At 34.9% G+C, this 16,739-nt stretch overlaps 1 protein-coding gene across 3 annotated transcripts in view; it reads left to right on the forward strand.

The window, feature by feature from the left end:
- The first annotated feature begins 611 nt into the window (after positions 1–611).
- LOC134211795 (sushi, von Willebrand factor type A, EGF and pentraxin domain-containing protein 1) overlaps positions 612–16,739 on the forward strand; it is a 66,564-nt gene continuing 50,436 nt past the window's right edge. For 2 of the 3 annotated variants that reach the window (XM_062689025.1, XM_062689027.1), the window contains exon 1: positions 660–1,332. The gene's annotated coding sequence lies outside the window, so the exon portion shown is untranslated. Of the gene's footprint in view, positions 629–659; positions 1,333–16,739 lie in introns of those variants that run through there. The other variant, XM_062689026.1, reaches the window with a different exon arrangement.

Genomic DNA, 16,739 nt, shown 5'->3' on the forward strand with positions numbered 1-16,739 from the left:
TCCGCACTTCTACTCCGTTTTGTAATATGCCATAATTTTAAAAATATAGTCGTTAAATATTGCATATGTTAACATTATTCACGCAAGTTTGCTTTAGACTATTCTGTTTTAAACTAAAGTGATATCGTTGATTAAAAGTCCCTGAATAAAAATAAGATGCTTGTCAATACATTTTCAAGAGACTAAAGTGTATTTTTATTTAGGATATGTACAGGTGAATCACGACTTGCTGTTTGAGAACCTATTGATTAAGGTAAATACCGTATTTGAGGGTAAATAATATCCTTTAATATTAGCGTGATTGAAAACCTTCAATTATTATATTTATGTGTTTTTTAGATGCATATCAATACAGATTGATAAACCTTGTGAATAAAATCATGTATTAATCGAGTTAGATATGTGAGCGCGCTTTAAGTTCCAAAAGTTCGAGTTAGTCGAAAGACCTCAACGCACGCTTGATATACAGAAAACGAACCTAAAAACGCTATGTTACCATACCCATTCATATTCCTTCTTCATCTTCTACGGATAACTACTACGTACACTACGAAGCCAAGTTGCTGAAGAATGTTACCTGTCTTACGAAGACAATGATCAGTATGTGCCAGGCGGTTGAATGTGAAAGGTGTGTCTTGAGCGAGGAAATCATCATCCTACACTTTCTCATCTTGAATTATTAAATTGTGCAGTTAATCTCGATAATGAAAATTAGCAGAAATTGTATGAACTAATCGTAATGCAGTGTCATTGGACGTTTAAACAAAATCTATGAAGTTTCAACATTTCGATATTCGATCATGGATAAAGGATAGTGATCAAAATTGAATACGTTGGCATTTTTCTACTGTTTCTTGATCTTGGCATACATTCTTTTTCGTAGTGTTTAAGCGGTTTAAGTGTGTCAGTGAAAACAGGCATAGTTGCATGAATACGTGGAAACTTAGTGGATAACTGGAATTACTATAAAACAGGAATTTACAGTTTACAATAGTAGCAAAAGAATTAGGTTCTGGTTAGGAATATGCATGATTATAATTTTGAATAAAATTCAACATGCAGGCCTTACCATGATACACGATACGTGCGTATGCTAGAAAGTGCGCTAGTGTCGGGTGCGAAAAGTGAAAAGTAACGGTGGCCCAATAACATGCCTTCAATATTTCTGTTGAATCAACACATTCGTTTAGCTGAGAATTCAAAATTGCAGTGAATAATTATCTGAAATAGTGTATTTTATTGTTTATAGCTGATAATCGTACACTTCAATGATGTTATAGCCACAACAAAATTCGCCTGGATATCATTGCGGAAATAATATAACCAATCAATGTAAGTAAAACATGAGTAGATTTAAAATGCATTTATATTTGGTTTTTCATTCTACCAGCATGCCCATATCATTAAAGTGTTTAGTTTAAATAAATGTGCACCACGATATTAATACATGCCCCTCAATTATTCGCTAGGAATTATCCAAGAAGGAGAAACTTTAACTTGCTTTGCATATTATTCACCATCATGTGTGACATGCAAAGCAATATCAGTCCTTCTCTTATTTGAAAGTGTATGCAGGGAGTCTCACGAACAATCGTTCGCTTTTATTGCTGTATGAATCCCTGTGAATTCCGGTTTTTTCTCTTGTGATAAAGATTTGGTGATTTTACTGACTTAAATTTTGCTGCTTTGCAGAGCTCATAATAAATAATTAAGAAACAGATTTATAAATATATTTTTGATGCGATGTTAGTTTTGTAAACGTATAGTTTACATGAAGATACTCTGAAAAGGCGATCCTTCAATCACTGAGTGTCAACTTTCAATAGTTTGAATACAAGGACATTTCAAAAAGTGAGAAAGACTATTTCGGCATATTCCACTAGGCATTTTCGATCAAATCAATATTGCCATACTATTAATTAGCACAACTTTTGGTGGTCAACACTCCAGTTTCATAAGTGGGTTATAACCTTTACGTTTCAAATATTATGTTAATTGCTTTAAAAAATATGATAAATAGAATTTTATATTGGTATCCCATGCCAGTTTCTACTCATTATTGCATAATGTAAATTTATACTTTACCAACGGATGTATTTAATCTTATAAAAAATAAAATTCAAAACCCTTTGTTTCGACTATACCTTCAACGCTTGAAAGGCATTTCCAACTAAGACAAAAACAGCCTCTCATTTAATTCTCATTAGATTAAAGTTGGACAAGAATATCCGTGGGCTAGAGTCCTTTATAATTTTACGAAGGGAATACAAGAGACAATTCGAATCCAATACACTCATTTGATTACATTTACGGACCAATTTTGTCATACTTATACTCATCAGATTTGCTCGCTTCTTGAATTGAGTTTAGTTAGATATGAATAACGGGCTCATCTACCTAACAGTGTTATTTTAGACTTTTCTTATACACATCTTTTCTTTTATATCGCTTGAGAAAGGCACTAACACCGCCAGGTGGATTAATCAGTGTTTTAACGATGATTTTGAGATTAACGGGGTTTTAAAAATCAACGCGGTTCTCGGGATTAACGCGGTTTCCTTCAAGGAGAACAAACCTTTTGCATTAATGTTTGATTCCTCGAAGTTGTGGTAGTTGCATTAGTTTCGCATACAATTTGCCATAATTGTATACAAATCTGCAAGGTTTTAATACAAGAAATGTAAGCTTTTTATACAGATACTACATTAGGACAAAACAACGTTATAGGATTTCAATACAATGGTTGTATCAAAATCCTCTGAAATTGTATATATGCCAATGTTTTTGCAGTTTCTACATGTTCTTATGCAGAGCTGTATTAAAACCTGCCATCCGCTGGTTGGTTGTATTGAATATTATTGGTATTTTAAATTTCTATAAACCACTAAACCCTTTTATCTTTCTCCTGTTGATCTTAGTTATGTTAGGAAAGATTTGAGTTGGTCTCACAATGTAAAAAATGGACATTAATTATCCTTTTCCATTTCTCTGACATGCAACGGCTTTGGTTCTAAATAATTTCTTCTTGTTCCAAATAATGGTGCACTCTGAATGGCATGCAGGTTAACATTTCCAAATGTAGTGTCATTTCTTTCAACCGCTTGCGTAATCCCCTGCATGTTGATTATTCAATGGGAAACAACAATCTTCTCAGAGTTAGCACGGTCAAGGACCTGGGAGTAGTAATAGACTCAAAAGTGAGATTCAATGAGCACATCACGACGGTAACAGCTAAAGCTTATGCTCTGTTAGGCTTTGTTAAAAGGAATACAAACGCTTTCCAGGATGTTTACGCGCTCAAATCTATATATTGTGGCGTCGTTCGTAGCCTGCTGGAATACGCTGTAGTTGTTTGGGCACCCTACCACGTCACACAAACCGACCGAATAGAAGCTATCCAACGGAATTTTATCCGATACGCTTTACGTGTGCTGCCCTGGAATGATTTCGCCAACTTACCACCTTATGAAGAAAGATGCCGGCTAATTTCTCTGGAGACATTGGCATCTAGGAGAAAACTTCTACAACGGCTCTATGTTTATGGACTTCTCAACGGGGATGTTGAATGCAGCGCTCTTCTAAGCCAAGTAAACTTTCATGCTCCTCAACGACAACTACGTCAACACTCGCTGCTTTGGCAATCTACCCGTCGCACCAACTATAGCTTTAACGAACCGTGGACTTTGTGCTGCCGTGCATTTAATGAAACCAGTGAAGTGTATGATTTCGGCTTAAGTAAGTCTACATATAAACGAAGGATCCTCCATATAGTATAAGTTTCAATCTGTACAACAATAAGTTGAAGATTAAATAAAAAATAAAATAAATAAACAAGTTTATATTTCCATACTCCAAAATATCCTTTCGGAAATGCGTACTTTTGCTTCCAGGCGTACTTTTGTTCCGCTTATGAGGCTTAAAAAATTAACGCTCCTGCGATGGTTGCCACATTCCAATGTTTTTATCTGAAGGGAATATATAATCTAAAGTATGTTTCATTAGCGTTCTGCATTTGTGTGAAAATCAAGCGCATACTCTTTTTAATAATAATCATGATTTGAACGAAATTCAATTTTTTCTTGCACCATCTATGAATACAATAAACAACATGGAAACAGTTCCTGAAAATGAGAAAATGCTTCATGGTTTATCCAGCGTGTTTTTATGTTATTTTGAGTTAGCTTTACGTGTGGGCATAAATTTGCTATGAATTATGCTATTCAGATAATGAATAAGCATCATAAGTTTGAAGGCTTCTTGATTTTGTATTCAGGTCATAATAAATTTATTATCTATCAATACATAGGGGAAGAGGTTCGGTTGTGGGCACCCTTTTGTCTTTGATCCATAACTTTGGCCCTAGTTGATCTTATGCCGACATCTGTATACCAATGGAAAGCTAGACTAATAACCTTACTACAAGCGAAAAAAATAGTTTGATTTCATCGGCTTGAAAAAAATATTGACAATTTTGCAAATTTGACATTTTTGGACATTTCAATTTTCTGGTTCGGTTGCTCCTTGAAAACTCAGCTAAAAATAAAGAAGCATGAATAGAAACCACCCAGATTTGAAGAAAAGGAATAATTTATTCATTCTAATAGCCAGGAGGCACTAAAAAAATCAGATCTATCCACCTAGCAGTGATGATGCCTCCATCGGTGCATTAGGGAGGATATTGAAAAAAAATACATAAGAAAAGTCTAAAAAAGTACTTTAGTACAGTCAAAAAAATCCTGATTAATCACCCTAGCGGTAATAGTGCCTTTCGCCTTTTTTGTCCTTTTTCAAAAATTGATATTTTGGCCATACATTTTGATCCCATAGTACGATCTGACCAGTTTTCAATAGGAAACAATGCGACAGGATTCCCCGTCGAATGAAATTTGTTGCAAGAAAATCAGTCAACGATTTGTTCCAATTTGTGGAAATAATAACTAGACATATCCAAAGAACAAAAATATGAATTAAACTCATCATTTCAATCAAATTATTTAGAATAATTATAAAAACTGTATAAAAACGTCATTTGAAATAAGTTAGGGGACAACTAAAACGATATTGAATGAGGGTGACCATAATCGAACCAATAAAGGTGCCCAAAACCGAATTTCGCAGCCTTTTTGGAAAAAGAAGAAAACAAAATTCGCGCTAAAATTTTAATGGCAATCGTCATTAAGCCTCAAAATAGATTAAATTTACTATATAAATATGCATTGCAACTCCCTTTTTGAGTTGAATCACTTCAATTTATAACACTTTGAAAAAGGCCAAAAAAACTTTCGTGTTGTTTTTTTCGTAAAAAAAATTGATTTGTTCCTAGTTGAAAGTAGAGATCCCCATCCGGTTTGATATTGAGCACAAAACATCATGTTACAATAGCAAACTAATAACGGTTGTCATAATGACAGCACCTGTTATCTGTCAAAAGATACGTAGGGATGCCCATAACCGAACGGTGCCCACAACCGAACCTCCTCCCCTAGTAAACAGTTGTAGAAAATGCAAGATAAAAATATAAACCTTGTTGAATGGGAGAGGGGTCTCGAACCATCTTAAGAACCTTCCCAGGCCCCAAAAACCTCTGCTGCTTGAAGATTATTCACCATCACCATTTTCACACCGATCGGTTCAGTAGTTTCCGAGTCTGTAAGGATCATACAGAACGAAATTCATTTCTATGTAACGATATAGAAGAAGTAGATTAGTAGGGACCCGTTTTCAATGAGTCTACTCTCAGTGAAGGGAGGGAAGCACCTGTTATCTGTCAAAAGATACGTAGGGATGCCCATAACCGAACGGTGCCCACAACCGAACCTCCTCCCCTAGTAAACAGTTGTAGAAAATGCAAGATAAAAATATAAACCTTGTTGAATGGGAGAGGGGTCTCGAACCATCTTAAGAACCTGCCCAGGCCCCAAAAACCTCTGCTGCTTGAAGATTATTCACCATCACCATTTTCACACCGATCGGTTCAGTAGTTTCCGAGTCTGTAAGGATCATACAGAACGAAATTCATTTCTATGTAACGATATAGAAGAAGTAGATTAGTAGGGACCCGTTTTCAATGAGTCTACTCTCAGTGAAGGGTATAAATAGCGGGACCTTGTTATGATGCTCTTTAGAAAAGCAAAACGATAACTGTATCGGAACCGATGTTACATTGCTTCTCAATAGTAATAGAGACATGCACTTATACACTAAGGGTACTAGAATAGGTCAATAGCTGGTCGCAGTGGCACAGTCAAACAGGAATGAAAAAAAGGATGTTCGTCTAGTTTTCCATCCGTGTACAAATGTCGGCATGATATCACCCAAACCAAAAATGCTTACAAGAACTGCAAGGGTCTATTGTATACAATCTCTGCATAATAACTATCAGAGATTGCAGAAATCGCTCTCAATAGATAACGAACAACGATAAAAGAGAGGAGAAGACCTCTTCGAATCATAACAAGCCACGAAAACAAAACTACAATACAAGTTGGAAAATTGATTCGGATAGGCGGTCCCCACCAAGGGGGTTTTATAAAACGCTTTGTTCTCGCTCATTTCATGTTGGGGACATTATTTTTTTCGCACAGCTGTGTAAAACAAGTAGAAATGCATCATCAGAACTGGTGCCCCCCGCAATTGGGGCTTATTAAAAAATATCGTGGGTAGTAGCCCCCCGAATCAGTTCATTATCGTAACACAGGGCCGGATTTAGACGGAAGGGAGCCCCGGGGCCGACAGCGTGTGGGGGCCTCAAAATGTACAAAAAATGTTGGTTTATGGTACATAATATTTGTGGTGGCCCGGGGCCACGCCCCCCCGCTAAATCCGGCCCTGTCGTAACAGCTACCAAAAAATTTCTCTCACGGTATACTACCTATCGAGAGTGTATACAGACATGATAAGTGAGAGATTTTCTCATTCTCTTTTGGATTCAAACCGTGATAACTATACAAGCATTGTTATAATTGCACTGCTAGTCCACTGTATAAGATCGTTTTATTTGTTTCATTTAACACGTGAAAATGCCTTCACTTATTCTTGTGTATCCGAAATGATTGCATAGAAAACATTTGACTTCAACGTTTATTATTTCTAGGACACGTTAAGCTGAGAAAATTAACTTGAAAGTTTTCAGAGCTTATTTTTATTCCTATTTAGAAACAAAACGTTTTTATTGCAATTGAATTCAACTCACCAAATACGATATTTAATATGTCAGCATGACCGAGATCGTGCTACTTTCGTCGAAATGTTACGCAGTACGCTACATTGTTGATACGTCGGAATGTTGCGAATGTTGAAACGTTTCATGTAGATGCGACAAAAAAATTGCTATACTTACAACACAACGTAACAACATTTGCTGTAGAAATAAAACGTAGAATGTTCAAATATACAAGTTTAATTTCAAAATCAATGGTGAAAAACTACAGGTGGGTGCACCTTTTTTTCTATCAAGTTGTTCAAAAATAGTTTTCAAAGTACATTTTACGCTAACAATGATGTTGCACCGTTTTGCATAAAAAAAATGAATAACATTTTTGATGACATATTATCATGTAGTTTTGGATATATACACATTTTTGGATGAATTTGTTCCCATATGTTGTTGAAATGGGTTTGTTTACTATTTGCAACTTACGCCGTTTTAAAAAAGTACCCGAGATTTAAAGACGACTCATTAAAATTTCTCTAGTGTATTAAGTTAGCTTTCAACCATCACATCTAGGGTAACGGGAGGGTAATCTTTACCAAGGATGTAACGTTGGCTCATCAAGCAAATTAATCAATCAGCGATAATGCATCGTTTTATAGATATAGGGTATTTGTTCCATTATTAATAACATGCTCTCATATCAATAGCGTTAGCAAAACAGGCAATTTAGGCTCAATTTGTATCGTGTTTTGTTGTTATCCGGCGTGCTCACTGCTGAAAATATTACAAAAATGAGAAATAAAACAATTTGCGCACCAATTCTTTGCTTTTGAATGGTATTGATTTGGGTACATGGTATGAATTGAAGGAGCAATTCCCCTATATTTATCACTGCTTCTTTAAAAAAGTGTATTTAGCATATTTTAAGTACATTACGCTAGATTTATGCACTTCTTCAACTGATAAACGCAAGAAACTTGCGTAAAAAACACTTTGATTCAATTTTTAGCAGCCACTTAAGCAGGCAGTTTTTTTCCTTTGCCCAATGAAGTAGTTTTCTGAACGGAATTATTACCAATTTAGATGAACAGATAACAATCACACTATTTTCGATACTATTATTCAAAGTTTCCATTAGTATCGCGACACGATTGGCCAAAACTTAATGGGACAATTTTAGGAGCACTTGTCAAATTTCCGCAGATGCATATTGTAATTGCCTAATTTACAACTTACAAACGATTTATAGTTAATAATGTACCAACCTTTCCTTGGGCAGAAAAATCATCCACCACCATAAGATTGGGCAAAATTTCCGATCATAAAGTTTATTTCGCTCGAGACTTTTGATGGCTTAAATAATAGATTGTGCGCAATTATTGTTGTTATTGACTATTCGGCGTAATAGGGGGCGATGCCCCAAGACGCCCCCCCCCGGGGCCAAACGCTTTATGTGGTTTCCCTCATATTTACCGTCATTAATATGGACGTAACAAAACTAGATCTAAAATTATGCAGGTTAGGTGAAAAAAGTTTCAAAATATTGTATGGGAAGGTCGGAAAAACCAAAAATTTCCACATTTTGAAGAAACATCTAACATTTTGACGAGGCAAAACGCCCTAGTGGCGCTTACCTACAATGTACTTGCGTCTCCACGCACTATCCATACCGGAATTCTGATTCGCCGACGCGTGGTGCTTTGTTCCCTAAGAGCTGCCAACTAAAAGGCGTTTTGTCTCATGAGTTTTCCGGCAACAGAATATCACCACTTTTTTGAAATGTGAATATTATCAATAGGATTGGCCCCACCTGGCCAAAACGCCCCCCTTTGATTTCTAGAAAACTATAATTAATTAAGGGTCAAAAACAGTTGGTACCTATAAGTATTTGTAAACCCATCATACTATGTGAATGTGGAAGTATTTTTGTATTACACAATGAAAATAATAGCAAAATACAAAAAGTTACAGTTTTGATGTAACTTTTTATGTTTGTTACCTTGACTTTCTGGAGCGACTCTGGCATACTGTCCACAAAACTGGAACACTCAGTTGGGCAACAAAATAACTTTCCTCAGTGGTTAATATGATATAAACTTGCTTCCATCTTTAAAAATATAACGATTTTCGAAAACATGCTTCACTGGCCAAAACGCCCCAGTGTAGGCAGGACGATATGCCCTTACTAACTGGACACAAGCGCAGCGAGCCTGCAGCAGTTGCTTCCAAATTGTATAGAAAATATTGAAATGTAATTCACACCTGCTTAAATGGACCTCTGTTGGTTTTTAAATATCAAGCGCATAAGGATTTGTAACCTTTTTATTATGGGATTGATAAAATACTAATGAAACGTCTTTGGCTAAAGTGGGGCGTATTGCCCAGGTACTTGTTGTAATCCATTTTTTCGCGACTTTTCAAAAAAGCTTTATTACCTACGTGATATCTGTAATATTTTTATATGACTACTCACGGGCAATGCATTTGCGACTTCCTGGACTACCAAATAACACAAAGTTTGCATAAATTGCGTTGAAAAGTAAAAAGTTATCAAGGAGTTGCCTTAGGGGGGGCATATTATACCGTCTTACCCTAAGCACTTGAAGAGTGATTTGTGTTTGCAATATAGACAATCTTCTTTTGCACCTTACTTCAGAAAAACTTCATCTGGCCTGTTTCCATTTTAGTATAGTTTTGATTTTCTAGAATGATCCTATAACTATTACGTACATTTAAGAATATAAGATAGGCAAAACTGATAAACAACCAATCGTGCGACACATATTTTCAAATTAGTACCCAACAGCTTGTTGAATGACATTAATTAACACATTTTGAGGCATGACCGTCAAACGAGGAAATACCGTTATAAGTTTTATGGGCAATTAATCAACAAATTCAGAAATCATGAATCTCTTTACTTATAATACTTTCGGAAGGTTTTTAAATTAGTCCAGTATGATAAGGGTTACAACGTACACCGTCTTCTTCATAACTTTCGAACGCAACTACCAATCGTGCTTAAAAACAATATAATTGGCATGTCTTCCACTAAATACAACTTGTCGCAAAAAAAGGCGAAGAATTACTGTATGGAAAGTTGAATAAAGTTTTTCTGTATCTTTGCATATATTCCTCAAGTACTGGCAATCACTAGAACTTGAAATGGGCTTCATGCCGTCTCCATTTTCTATCCTGTATTACTTGACTATTCTAGCAGTAACTTTTACAATTCGAAACGAACAAAAGCTCGTTTACTCATCTAATTAGAAACACTATCCTTTTATTCCTATCACATTAACAATCTGTTTACCAAGAAGACCTCTGCCATAGAACCTAAGCTCCCAAATTCTAATAAAAATTTCGCAGAACTCGTAGTAGGTGCAGAGGTATGCTCGACTTGTAGTGGGCTAGTATTTGCATAATCAATTCCTTCGCAACCGGAAGGAGGTGACCTTTCCCGTCCAAAAAAATGTATGCGCTTAATCGATTTTTTGGCTTATTTAAGGTCAACTTTCCCAAAGAACTCATGTTTTTGACGCCTCTAAGTATTTTTAAAATTAAAAAAATCGAAAAAGTGCTGTTCTTTAAGATTGGCCCGATTTTGAACGAACATCGGGTGAATTTTTCAGGCTGGTTCACATGTGCAGCACTATTTCGGTTTTTGTTTCCGATTTTAGAGGCTTCAAAAAATATAGGTTCTTTGGGAAAGTTGACTTTAAATAAGCCAAAGAATCAACTGAGACAATAAAACGAGATATTTGACGGGAAAGGTGAATTACGATTGTTCTGGTCAATCACGGATTAGCAACTATGAAATGCTCATATGTAATAGTGGATATATTTGTTAAACCATAAATACTAGACAATCCTTATTTCTGTAATTTTACACTATAAGCTGAACTAAATCAAAATTATGTCAAATACGACATATTTCCATTAAAAATGGGACAACTAATAATTTGTGTATAATCAGGGATTGAATCCTTAAGAGAAAGAACAAGTCTCTCACTTATCATCTATGTATACATATACGATATGTAGCATACCACAATGAGAAAAAACAAAGCGAGAATCACTATTTTTCTGTGGGGGCTGCCTATCCGATTTTGTTATTTCGCACTTGTATACAAGTTTGATAAATTTGTTATCATGGCTTGTTATGATTCGGAACAGTTTTTGCCTCTCTTTTATCGTTGTTCGTTATCTATTGAGAGCGTTTTCTGCAAACCCTGTGTATAATGCATCCCACATTCTCACACCTAATTGTGAACTTTCTTATGATACTACTTTTTTCTCTGGATGACAGCGTTCATTCTTCTCCTAGCGTATTCAACTGTGTTAATCAATTGATTTGTTCTAAGAGATTATCTTTCTTTATTTATACCTACACTAAGGTGGCTCAAAAACACTTTTTCAAAAATTTCGATTAGCTCTGGACAAAATTTCAGACTCGTTGGAAGTTTATGTGCAAAAATGTATGCAGAAACATCCAAAAACAGTGATTTGCAGTTGGACGGCACAATTTACTGTGAAGATCTATGATACTCAATACTGCTTTTCTACGCATAATTGTGCCATGTTACCTTTGATGAAAAATCTCTAACTCGAGTCAATTTGTCCCACTGAAAAAATGAAGTTGATGTTTGATGATAATAGTGACTGAAAATCATTTAAATAAATAGTGATTCGTTATATGCCCTGGAAAAGTCTTGGCTAAGCTCATAACATCCCAAAAATATTTGTTAAATTTTAAGATCCAATCGATTTAGTGGGACAAATTGACTCGAGTTTGGATGTTTTCTTCAAAGGTAACATGGGACAATTATGCGTAGAACGGCAGATCAGTTCTTGTAGAATTAAATACAGAATGTTATGCTGAAAACCGCGGGAAGGCTACATATATATACAATTCGTAAAGGTACTAGTCATATGTACCAATGTGCGATAAAATACAGTAGAATGCTCAATTAAGCATTGTATAGCCACCCACGATTTGAACAATCACACCTTCTTCTTCTTCTTCTTCTTCTTCTATGGCTCTACATTCCAACTGGAAGACCGGACCGAGAATCGAACTCGCCATCTCTGGATAGGCAATCCTACGCCTTTGCTCGCAAGGTTACTGGAGACCCCCAACATAAACATAAACAGTTCAAGATTTCAATACAAGAAATGTAAGCTTGTTGTACAGATACTGTAATAAAATAATACAAAATCTCATATTTGAATACAATGATTGTTTTAGAATCTTCCGAATTTGTACATGCCAAAATTTTATACAAATTTTGCAAGGTTTAATAACAGAACTGTATAGAAAGCTACCATCCGCTAGTTTGGTTATGGATATGCCTTTCATTAAAGACGATTTGTGATAAGGTTTATTCCGAAAATAGTTTAAAGACGCATAACTACCGAATGTGTAAGTTGTTGTCAAGTGAATTGTCGCACCTTGTTTGATGGATTGCAAATACGTTCAAAACTGGATTTACTACAATGCCTACACGACTGGTGGTGCGGTGGGTCGGAAAGCATTAACGAAAATTCCACATTCACCGCAGCACGTCGGGGAGAGTCGTAATGATCACCCTCAACCGTTTGTATATGTCTGCAGCATCTCAAGTGGAATCGCATACAAATGCAATCGTCTGTATTTATTCGTGAGGAAACTAAATCTCGCGCTATCACTTTTCTATTTGTGTTGTTGCACTCAGAAAAGGTTTTGTCGATGGTGTCGTCACGTTTCACATCGAAGGCGATTGAAAGCAAGCCTTAGATGCAAGTAAGCTGTCGTCAATAATAATGTATTAGCGGTAATGTCTTTTCAATCGGTTTACCACTTCACATTGGATAAAATCGTGGTTAACATCCGTAATTTGTGCATGCTAAGCAGCTCAAAAATATCCTACCATGGTAGTTTTTACGCGTTTTTTGTACATTATATTCATCGATATGAAACAATATAAAAAAATAATCATAAAAAACAAATCAGATGATATTTGTAAAGTTAGGTGTGGGTAGACGATTAGTTAATTATATCCAACCATGAAGCTGTTTGTGAGTTTTGACAACACCCTATTAGTAGATAGATTTACTTGTGCACTGTTTAATCTAAATCGCTATTTGTACATCATTGGATTTCGGTGCAACTTATAAATGCCCTTCCAAACTCGCACAACAAACTATACGCTACCAAAAGCTTTTCGGCAACTTTAGTAATTAGTGCTTGAGTGTATTAGTGCGCTATGATGCTGTGCTTATTCCAGTCGACCAGCTAACAATGTTTGCCGTTTGCTACCAGCGTTGCATGTAGCTTAGCTAGTTTTAAGGTCATACGATCACTTCCTCGAGATAATGAATTTTGAATATGATCTTAGAGTATGATCTCTACGGCATACCTACACTTAGAGCAATATCTTCGTTTGTTATGAGAAACAGGGCGAGACATGATGTTGAAGGACATAGGTCCAAGAATACTGAGCGAAAGCTATGCTGTTCCTGCATTTATGAAGGCTTTTCTTTTTGTTACATTTTATAGATATTGCATCCTACAAATGAAGCGTTACGCCTATACACTTGATTCATTATGCATTTTCACAGTTATTAAGGGCAATGATTCTAATTTAAGCTACATATATCTATTTTATTAAATGTTTTTATTATGTAACTATCAATAAAAATTCCCAGAGCGAAACGATAAAACCACTTTAAGTTGGGCCTTGCTTGCTAGTCGGTTAGCCACGAAATCTTTGAACGTAGCGTTACAACGTTTGAACGTCAGTTTAACGCGGAGATACGTTCCTGTAAAAATCGGCATAGATTCCAAAAACCGCGTAACCGCTGTTCTTACGTGTTCTCGGGCCCTTTTGAAAAGCCTCGTAAAAAAAACTTGGTGAAGAATTTGCTTGAAAACACCGCATAAAATAGTCACGTAAGAAGCGATTCCATGAATGCAAGAACTTATGTTGGAGAAAAATTTGATACCATTAATTTACATTCATATATTACTGATTTACACATATTATGAATTGGGGTCTCCAGTAGCCTTGCGAGCAAAGGCGTAGGATTACCAATCCGGAGATGGTGAGTTCGATTCTTGGTCCGGTCTGGAAACTTTCTTGACACCATGGGCATAGTGCATCCATTGTACTTGTCATACAAGATACATACTCATGCAATGGCGGGCATAGAAAAGCTTTCAATTAATAACTGAGGAAATTCCAATAGAATACTAAGTTGAAGAGCAGACCAAGTTCCAGTTGGAATGTAGAGCAATTGAAGAAGAAGAAGAACATATTATGAATTATAATCTAGAGTTATTGTTGCTGTTTTATTGAGAGGTGTATTGAAATGTATTTTAGCTGTTTGTTTAACCAAATTTATGCATTCCAATGAGAATTTTAAAGTTTTTTTTTAAACTCGGAAAATATTCCGAGAAAATAAAAAACTTTTGCATTTTAGTTTGCTATGATAATTATCAGGCGATAACAATAGGGGAAGATGTTAATTGTTTCCTTGGGAGACTTGTTTTTCCTGTTATTTCGAAATCAAAAATAGTGTTGCTATAGTATATTTTTTACTTTTGAACCTCTAGACAAAAGATTCATGTAGTGTTTAGTTTCATGGCCGCATTGTTGTTGGGTGCAGTTTGTATGTTATGACACCTTTGGACATATTTTTAGTGGCCATAACAAGTATGAAAAACTTTTTGTTAGATTTACTAATTGACATCATATTTTCTCCAGAAACAATACTGCAGTTCATTTTTATGATACAAGCAATTCTCTGTGAAATCAAAGGTCGATTAATTTTTGTATTTTTTTAATTTCTCAGAAATTATGCATATACATTATTTGTGATCAAAAAATATTGTAGCAGATAATATATGTACTTTTTTGCATTTTTTTTAACGTTTTTATCGACTCGATTTTATGAAAATATGCAAAAACTCCAATGTAAAAAGTGCACAGTAGTTTTTTTTTATATGCTATCGTTCCTGAGATGCAGCGGTTATAAGATAAAATATACCTATTTTTAAATTTTCAGTCATTTTCGAATGTTTTTCGATTCTATTCAACCTAGAATTAAATTCTACTGAGACGTTGATATTTATTGACAAATGCTAGTAACGGAGTACTGGTTGGTCATTTTCATGGTATGAAATGGTGAAGAAAAAAATCTTTACTTAGAAAAAATCATATCCCAATCTTTCAATCTTACTATTATTGGAATATCATTTAGTGGAAAACTTATAAGCAATTTCTGTTACACTTGTCAACTATGACAGGAGAACGTTTGATTGAAATATTATTTATCATTATATGATACATAAGTTTCGGGGATGACCCGTCTTTTTGATTTTTTTAGTTTCAATTTTTGCCCACCTGGACCTACACAATTTACACTAGTTTTTTCTATAGCATATATCAGAAATTAGAAATTCTTTCCCAAGATGGTTCATTTTAAGGTTGTATTTCGAAAACAAATTGTTTGTTTTTTTAGTAAAGTATTTTTTTCACTACCTCATATCATGAAGATGGCCAACTACTGCTCCATTACTAGAATTGTTCAAAAAATATAAATGACTCCGTAAAATTTGATTCTAGGTCGAATAGAATCAAAAAACTTTCGAAAACGAACGAAAATTAAAAAAAAATATATTTTATATATTATCGGTATATTTTATCTTATAACCACTGTATCTCAGAAGCTGTGGCACTTAGTCAAAAATTACTGCAAGCCTTTACATTGGAAATTTCACGTACTTTCTTAAAATCGAGTTGATAAAAACGTAAAAAAAATTCGACCATTTTTTAAGAACCAACTTATTTGAAAAAATTATAACTTTTTTGTCCATAATTTCTCCATTATGACCCATACAGCAAAAAAGTACATATATTATCTGCTACAACACATCAAAAAATAAAATATATTGAAAAATTCGTTTTTGAGAAAATCGATTTTTAAGTTTTATTTTCAATGATTGAACAATTTTTTTCACAGTGTATATGTTTTTCACATAGCCCCAATGATTACCTAAAACATTGTCGAAGTCAAAATGGCAAACCAATGATGCAAATTATGTTCTATGACCACAAGGAATGTATATGCAAAATTTCAGGAAAATAAAAAAATGCAAAATTGAAATCTCGAAAAATTGATTTCACAGAGAATTGCTCATATTTCAATATTGAGATTATTAATTATTTTTGAGCGTCTTAGGGGAAGTTTAAAAGATTTTACAATTCTTGAAAGCACTTCCACTATTTAAAATATGTTTGTAACAACAGATACGTATTTCTACTACTTCTTCAGTGCTTTGTAATCGACATCGACTGGAAGTTTTCAAGTAGAAAACAAATTCAAAATAGTGGAATAGCTACGGTCGGACCCTGACCCAACGAATACTTCTCCAAAATCCAATTCCATGGTACTTATAATGGTGTCATTGATTCGGCGGGTTCTTGTTAAGCAAGTCTTCATGTTTAGCCTTTCTCGTATACAAAATATACTTTATTTACTTACTTATGGATCCTGTATACCTCCGGTGTACAAAATATACGTAAAAGCTATATATTTGCTCCAA

The sequence above is a fragment of the Armigeres subalbatus genome, chromosome 2 (assembly GCF_024139115.2).
Source record: "Armigeres subalbatus isolate Guangzhou_Male chromosome 2, GZ_Asu_2, whole genome shotgun sequence".
In the NCBI taxonomy this organism is placed as follows: Eukaryota; Metazoa; Arthropoda; class Insecta; order Diptera; family Culicidae; genus Armigeres; species Armigeres subalbatus.